This window comes from Dioscorea cayenensis, chromosome 10 (genome assembly GCF_009730915.1).
Source record: "Dioscorea cayenensis subsp. rotundata cultivar TDr96_F1 chromosome 10, TDr96_F1_v2_PseudoChromosome.rev07_lg8_w22 25.fasta, whole genome shotgun sequence".
Taxonomy (NCBI): domain Eukaryota; kingdom Viridiplantae; phylum Streptophyta; class Magnoliopsida; order Dioscoreales; family Dioscoreaceae; genus Dioscorea; species Dioscorea cayenensis.
In genome coordinates, this window is record NC_052480.1 from 17,304,824 (window position 1) to 17,313,682 (window position 8,859).

General features: G+C 39.8%; 1 non-coding gene across 1 annotated transcript; it reads right to left on the bottom strand.

Annotated features, from left to right (window-relative positions):
- Window positions 1–8,029: 8,029 nt before the first annotated feature.
- On the bottom strand, window positions 8,030–8,136 carry LOC120271289. Its single transcript, XR_005539906.1, has one exon. It is a non-coding gene; the product is annotated as a small nucleolar RNA R71 (small nucleolar RNA).
- Window positions 8,137–8,859: the final 723 nt, after the last annotated feature.

Consider the following 8,859-nt stretch of genomic DNA (forward strand, 5'->3'; position numbering starts at 1 on the left):
GATGACATACCGAGAGAAATGGCTACCTCTAGGGTGTATGAAGCTACTGGCCATTTAGTATAGTGTGAAATAAGGTCATTGTGAGCTAAGTTGATCCAACATTTGCATGGGGCATATAAATTAGGTTAATCACACACACACTCGGGGAATACAAGTTGAGAGTGAAACTTATCACTTTTTATCAGCTGAACACACACTTACAACTGGTTTCCTATTCAACTTTTGAAATTCCTATATTAATAAGATTAAAGGTCATGCACTCATCTTCTTTCTTATGTGTTGATATATTTTGCTTGAGGACAAGCAAATGTTCAAGTGTGGGGGTATTTGATGAGTGTATTTCACATATACATTTCCATACCCTTATGATGTATTTATCATGTCTTTAAGAATTTAAAAATTTTGTGATTCGGTGTTACGATAGGTATTTTTGTCTATTTGTGCAGAAGAATAGCTTCCTATGTAAAAGAAAAGGATTAGGCATGATTACAGTGTGAAAAAAGACGAGAAATGATAATGCTCTCAGGCCTGAAACGGTCTCAAACATGACTGTGCGCATCCCCCGATTATTCTAGGTGATTTGTGCCATCCCCCTGAGTTACTATAGCACAAATTTGGAGGATTGACATGGTCTGTGTGCTCTTAGCACTATCGTGTCATGCCTCACACCCTCGTGTCCAGGCGGTTTTATGCTTGGGATTCGCATTTCAATTCAAATCCAATTCCCAGTGATTTTCAGGGGGTTTGACACGAGTGTATCAGGAGTGTGTCATGCTCGAAAAATGCATTTTAAGTTAGATCTAGGGAATTCTTTTGGGGGAATCTGTTCTTCTTTTTCTTGGGGGCTACTTCCAAGCTTTTCTCCTTCATTTTTCTGGGACCAGAGTGAAGCTACGGTGCAAGATTGCGAGTGTAGAAGAGCTAAGCCGGATGGACTTTATCAAAGCATTGTTTGAGTGGATGTGAAGCATGAGGGGAGTCTTTCTTGCCTTTTATATCTTTGGCCTTATCTATCTTTGTAATGAGTTGTACAACCATGAAGGGCTAGCCACTCACTGTTGTCTCTGGATCTATAAACTTGGATGCTTATATGTTATGTTTATTTAGTTGCTTTTGATATGTCTATAGAGTTCTATTGGTTGGCAGTGTTTAATCATGTGTTGCATAACTTGATGGTTTGATTTGCAAATATGCTTTGGTAATTTGGTTATCTTAGTAGAGCTTTGGTGTATTTGAGAACCATAGATGCAACATTTCTCTTGAGCACACACTTGAACCTTAGGATGTACCTTGTAAGTAGTAGGAGCAAGTCCATTGCATGTTTCACAAAGTGATTAGTTCGGTTCATTCCTCTATCTCTGTGTATCTCACATAGTTTCATTCTAGCCCTTACCTGTCATCTTTTCTCCTTTAGGATCTAGTTACCAACCATTATTGATCGGCTAGAGATTAGAAGATCAATTAGTACTTTGAGTCTAATCCTTATGGTTTGACAACCCTACCCTTCATGGGGATACAAGTTTACTACTTGTGTGCGACCCGTATACTTGCGGAGAACACATCAAATACAAGAAACACACAAAGCAACAAATATTACTTTGGTTGCCTCCCAAGAAGTGCTTGTTTAATGTCTCTAGCTTAATGTACCTGATCACTTACCTTAGGGAAGGTTTGAAGAGAGTGTCCTCCTCCAGGCTACAAATTGCATAATTACTACTATTAAAGCACAAATTTACTCACCACGGAGGTGCATATGTTATAGGCTTCAACCATCTTCTTATAGACCTCCAAGGGAACAGTTTGGGTCCGGAATTATCCAAGCTCAGTACATGCACATATGGGTTTTTAGATGGCGTACTTTTCTTATCCACATTTTCTTGAATTCGCAACATCTTTTTCTTGCCTTGATTGAGTTCATCAATCCCACATGAAGTATGTTCGATTACCTTGGAGTTTTCTTCTTCTTCTAACATTTTGGCTTTAAATCAGATGTGTTCCTTCTGGCCATAGCTTGTATAGTTGATTCCAAAGAATAAGAAATCTGTGTGCTCATTGGGGAATTTCTTAATAAATATTTGGTCAAACTCCAAGATATGTAACTTGGCTTTGAGGGTTGTCTCCATATTCTTCAATTTTCCACAATCAAACTGCTTATGCCTCTCCCCTCGGGCTCTCCTTGATGTTGAATGCTTCATCATTCGACACTTAGGCCGCTATGGGAACAACCCGGGACACGAATTGTTCAATTTCAATACAAGAGGGTCTAAAGATTTCTTTAACCTTTTCGCATGACTTAAATTAGCTCCTTGAAGTGCTTGCATCTTATATGACCATTCATCCTTGTGAGAAAAGGCTACTTGTTCAAACTCAATCAAGTATTTTTCCTCACCCTCTTCATTTTTTTCTTCTCACTATGCTCCCTCACTTCGATTATTGGTGGTATTTGTTCTATACTAACTGTTACCAACTCTTGGTTTTTTTTTTACTCTGGAGGAGTCTCTCATTCACAAGGGAATTATCATGAAAAAATTGCATGTCAAAACATAGCGGATAACAAATTTTTTAACGGTAAGTAAACATGATAAAACCCTAATGCATGGAAAAACAAGGATTAAATTCTAAATAAATAGATAATTAAAAGTTATAATTTTCTTTTGATGACGATTATGAATGCACCCTTGTTTCCCCGAAATCGATAGGGACTACGAATCGCGACTCCCCTCTACTATCTCATACACACAAACGCCTCTGGGAATCAACCAGTATGCTAGTACCTCAAGAAACAATACTTGTTTCTGGGTTTGAATAGCAAGCACCCAAGATTCAAGAGAAAAGGGGCTATTGACAAGGCGGTGGGATCTGATGGCGGCGACCAAGGGAGAAGAATGGGTGGCGTCTAGGGTTTCTTAAGAGACAATCTCTCAATCAATTTATATTTCTTTCTCTTTCACATTAGGGTTAAACATCTATTTATATTAGAAACCCAAAACCCTAATTTATGAAAAAACCCTTCACTCCTAATCAAATTAGGAATCTCTTCTTTACTTGATTACTTAAACTATTTAAATTAACCAAATCGATTAGATTGGATAAACACTTAATAAGACCCAACCAGAATAAGCTATTTGCTCCACCTAGTTTAGTTTTTTCACCAAAAGCCTAAATAGATTGTCCAATAAGTAACAAATATTGAACCTTGATCCCGGTATTCTTAGTGTATGATCCTGTAGGTCTATTTAACATTAGCAATGAGCATAAACAATTTTAACGCTCAGAAAACATAATTATTCTTTAGCAAGATAATATGATTACCTAATATTAAATGAAGGTTAATTTTGATAATTAACGGAACCAATCGCAACCTCATACAATTTTTTTCCACTAAATATCTTAATTAGCATAAGGCATGGAGCGAGTTACCCTTATTTTAATGCTAATTAATTTCTTGATCTCTTAATGAACTAACTAGGTCAAGTAAATGATAACTCTTATCATTTCCCTTAGGTGTTACCACTGATAAGTGTTTGCGTGATAAGAATGCGAAGTGTTCTTTACTTATCATGAACATCACTTTAATCAGATTTTAGCGATAATACTTGTGCATTTATGTTATTTTCATGCATATAGGGTTGTGAAGCCGAATGTTAGAGAAAGGAGCCAATGTAGATCATGAATGCATCATTTGGAGGAAATCTTGAGAATTATCAAACACGAAGACATATGTCGGGTTCAAGATGCGAGAATGTGTGCCAGCCTCCTTGTATTCAAGTTAGCACAATGATTTGGAGGGATACAAAGGCAGTCACATTCAAGTATTTCGGCTTATGCATGGATAGAAAGATTTTCACCAATAAGGTCGTTTATTGAAGAAGCAAAGCTATCTATGATGTAAACATGTGCCCGTTTATGTTGCCATGATGAAAACATGGATTCAGGAGTGTTTCGGGTTGGTACTGCAGTAGGGAACTGCAGAAAAACACTGTAGTAAATCACCATAGCGGGTATTGTTCACAGCAACCTGAAAATGTATTTTCTAGAGAATCCACACGAGCGTGCGGAAATTGTCAACGCCCGTGCGAAAATTCCATAGGCCCGTGTGAAGAATCAACAGGGGCGTGTGGATGCCCAATTCCAGCCCTATTTAAGGCCTATTTCAGCCCAGATTTCAGCATTCTTCTTTCCATCTTTTCCCCAACTTGAGAGAGGGCTGTGGCTAGGGTTTTGAGAGGTATTGGCAAGGGATTTGGAGAGGTTCTATGGCTTCAACATCACGGTCCATTTGAAAGAAGGTTAGTGGGAGAGCTTTCGTCGGCACCAATCCGGCGAGGTGTATCCTAGGCCGGACAAAGCGACCCTTGCGACGAGTAGAGGACTCTCCACAAGACCATCATCATGACTATTGATGGGGTTTTCTATGGATTACTTGTTTTCACATTCGATTTCATTGTTGATTGTAACTAGCTCCATGGAGAGCTAAACTTCCTAGTGGGTACTTGGATTTGTGAACCCTAGGATGTATTTGTTTCAATAAACCTTTTATTATGCTTTCTTTAATTGATGTTTTGATTGAGTTCCAATATTAATTGCTTGATTGAATGAATACTCCTTTAGAGTGACACTAGGGTAGAGAGTTCTTATTGGTATCCCTTGTGAATGAGTGACACACCACGAGAGTTAGACTAAGCTAGATTAGAGAGGGTTAAGAGGGTGAGTCGTGAGGTAGCGGAGCATCCCCTTTCCCCTCCAGTGTGATTTATCCTAACTCCATTTTCCTCGAGTTCTTTGCAGTCATAGTAGAGTGAACGGGCTAAGGGATGACCTTCTGCTGGGGCCTTAGTTGCAGAGGCAATGGAGTGAAGCGTTGAAGTGATTTATCACTTGGAATCCCTAGGACTCATTGTGACTAGGGACCTTCCACCTGGACAAAAGGGTTAGGTCTAAATCTAAGAAAAGGATTTGTCACTTGGAATCCCTAGAACTCATTGTAATTCTATACAAGTGCATTAGTTAGATTTCTCCTCAGGGATATCGTATAGAGTTAGGCATGGTTGACCTTAGATTAAGGACCATGTATTGAAGGTCTCAATGACTCATTAATGCATTAGTTAGAAAGCATAATAAATGGTTTTGCAGTTGAAATGATTGTCCTAGGCCGAACAATATCCGAGTACCCCATTTATATCGATTGCCTTATCTTTCTTTTACTTGTGATTTTCTTGTCTCTTTTACTTTTGTTTACATTACATCTTGTCAACTAAATCACTATTTATCTTCACTTAATTAAGAAACGGTTTAAGTATTTTTATTCCCTACTCCATGTACATACGATATCCACTCACATGGGATTTTATTACTCGACAAACCCGTGCACTTGCGGGACATACGCAAGGGGCATTGTCAGCCATGTACTACTCAGTCTCACTAATCAAGTGGCCAGTGATATTCACTTTCTCTACAGAGAGGGACAATTCCTTCACTTCACTCATATCTCTCAGCATGAATCGTGACATGCCCAAACATACCCGTACTTGCCACTCAATTACGAATGATATTAAGCGTAAGTTAAAGCTTGTAAGGATTTTTCCGAGATACATAGTGATTTCATGCCAAAGGATTTGAGTACAAGAATTGCTTGAGAAAAACACTCATGACTTTACAAATATGTAGTGTTCTCGAGAGCGGATCGATCAGGGTACACTCTTCCCTAACATGTATCTATGTCCTTTGATTGATATCTGATAAGTGCTTGTGTGTTAAGAATGTGAAGTATTCTTTCCTTATGACAAGCATTAATTTTATTAGGTTTTAGCGCTAATACTTGTGCATTTGTGTTACTCTTATGCATGTAGGGTTGTGAGGCCGAATGTTGAAGAAAGAAGCCAATATAGATCGTGAATGCACTATTTGATAAAATCTTGGGAAGGAATAAACACGAAGAGACAAGTCGGGCTAAAGATATGAGAATATGAGCTAACCTCCATGTATTCAAGCAATTACAATGATTTGGAGAGGCATAGAGGCAATCACATTCGAGTATCCCGATTTGTGCATTGATAGCAAGATCTTCAACAATGAGGCCATTTATTGAAGAAGCAACGCGATGTATGGTGTAAACGTGTGCCCGTTTATGTTACCTCGATGAAAAACATGGATTCGAGAGTGTTTCTTGCCAGTACTGTAGCAGGTTACTATAGCTAAAAATGAGATTTCTAGAGAATCCACACGGGCTTGTGAAAATTCTCCATGCCCTTGTGGAAATTCCACATGGATGTGTGGAACATCCACAGGCCCGTGTGGATGCCTGATTCCAGCCCTTTTAAAGCTGCGATTCAGCCCGATTTCAGCATCTTTCTTTCCATCTCTCCTCCAACTTTTGAGAGGTTTGCGGCTAGGGTTTAGAAATGTATTGTCAAGGCTTTTAGAGTGGCTAAAGGGCTTCAATACCGAGATTCTCTTGGAAGATAGTTATTGGGGGAGCTTTCGTTGGTACCAATCTGGCGAGCTATGCCCTAGGATTGACAAGAGGACCTTTGGGAGAGACGAGGCTACTCCATAAGACCATCAACAAGACTACCGAGGGGGTTTTCCTATGGACTATTTGTTTTTACTTTTGATTTTATAATTGATTGTATCTTGCTCCCGGGAGAGCTAAACCCCCTAGTGGGTACTTGGATTTGTGAACCATAGGATGTATTTGTTTTATTAATTCTCTATTATGCTTTTCCTTAATTGATGTTATAATTGAGTTCCAATCTTGAATGCTTGATTGAATGAATACTCCCTTAGAGTGACATTAGGGTTGAGAGTTAACCTCGGCAACCCTTGTGAGTGAGTGACACACCATTGGAGAGGGTTAAGAGGGTGAGTCGAGAGGTAGCAGAGTGTCCCCTTTCTCCTCTAGTGTGATTTATCCTACCTCCACTTCCTCGAGTTCTTTGCTGTCACAATAGAGTAAAGTATTAGAGGATGAACTCTGCTGGGGCTTAGTTGCGCGAGTGACAGAGCGAAGCGTTGAAGTGAACTCTAGTATCTATGGCTTAATTGTGACTTTTGGCCTTTCACCTGAACCAAAGAGTTAGGTCTACAAATAGTCATAGGGTTTATCACTTTGAATCCCTAGAACTCCATGCAACTCTATACAGTGTAAGGTGTTGAGACTGTTCGATTTCTCCACCGGAGCATAGTATAAAGTTAGTCATGATTGACCTTAGATTTGGGACCATGTATGGTAGGATCTCCATGACTCATTAATGCATTAGTGAGGAAGCATTATACTTGGTTTTACACTTGAAATGATTATCCTAGGAGGAACACCATTTGAGTACCCCACTTCTATCGATTGCCTTATCTCTAACTTATTTGTGCCCCTCGTCCTTGTTTCTTTTTTTTTTCTGTTTACATTACACTTCATCAACACAATCATTGTTTCATCTTTGCTTGGTTAAGTAACAACTTAAGTGTCTTTACTCCCTACTCCATGTGGATACGATACCCCACTTAATTGGGAATTTATTACTCGACAAACCCGTGCACTTACTTGTCATACGCAAGGGGCGTTGTCAAGTTTTTGGCATTGTTGCCGGGGAGTAGGCATTTAGAAATAAATCAAGCTGAAACAATAGTTGAAGGGTCAGATAACATGGCTTAACAGAATGAGCAATAGAGGACACTTTTCGATTATGCCAGACCCTCAGTTTTGGGTGCACAATCAAGTATTGTACGACCCCCATTTACGGCTCCGAATTTTGAGCTAACGCCAACATTCATTTAAATGATTCAGTAGTCCACGTAGTTCAATGGTTTGGTTGATGAGGACCCAAGCAATCACATAGAGAGCTTCTTGGAAGTTTGTGACATGCTGAAGATCAATTGTGTGTCGGATGATGCCATCAGATTTAGGGTTTTCCCATTTTCTCTCAAAGGAAGAGCCAAGCAGTGGCTTCATTCTTTGCCAAAAGCATCCATCTCGACTTAGAATGAAATGGTTGAAGCGTTCCTTGCAACGTACTTCCCTCCAGGAAAGTTAGTAAACCTTCACAATGAGCTATCATCGTTTGTACAGATGGATCTTGAGTCATTGTTTGAGACATAGGAGCGCTTCAAGGATGTTTCGCGGAGGTGCCCACAACATGGATTTCCCTAAGGGATCTATAATGGGTTGAATCCGAGTACAAGGTAATTGTTAGATGCCGACACAGGAGGTACAATGGGGAGTACGACTTCAAAAGAAGCCCGACAGTTGGTAAAGGATATGGCCATGAACATCTACTAGTAGAACACGCGGGAAAGGAAAAAGGTTGCCGGGCTCCATGAAATAGATGCAGTCACTTCTTTGGCGGCCTAAGTGGAATCATTGAGTAAGAAGTTAGACCTTCTAACTTCTAATAGAGTGGCGGCCGTGACTACTTGCACCCGGTGCGATGGAGGACATGCTCCATATGATTTCCCGATCTCTATTGGTGATACATCTTCTACAGAGCAAGTTGATTTTGTGGGTAATGTAATGAGGAACCAAGTTAATCCATATAGAAACAACTATAATCCGAGTTGGAAGATTCAACCCAACTTTTCATGGAGTAACAAAGGGCAGCAAAAGGCCATGGCACCACCGGGTTTTCAACAACAACAAGCCCTAAACATGGAGAATAGAGTTTCAGGTTTGGAGACCCGAATGACTGACTTAGAGAAATGCCTTGACCCCGATTTGTGCAATCATCGGATACACAGTTCCAATCGGTCGAGGCTACACTTGGCAACTACACTTCTTCATTTGTATAATCTAGAGAATCAAGTGGGGAAACTGCAAAGTCTCTATCGGAGAGACCACAAGGAAGCTTGCCAAGTAACACTGAGACCAAT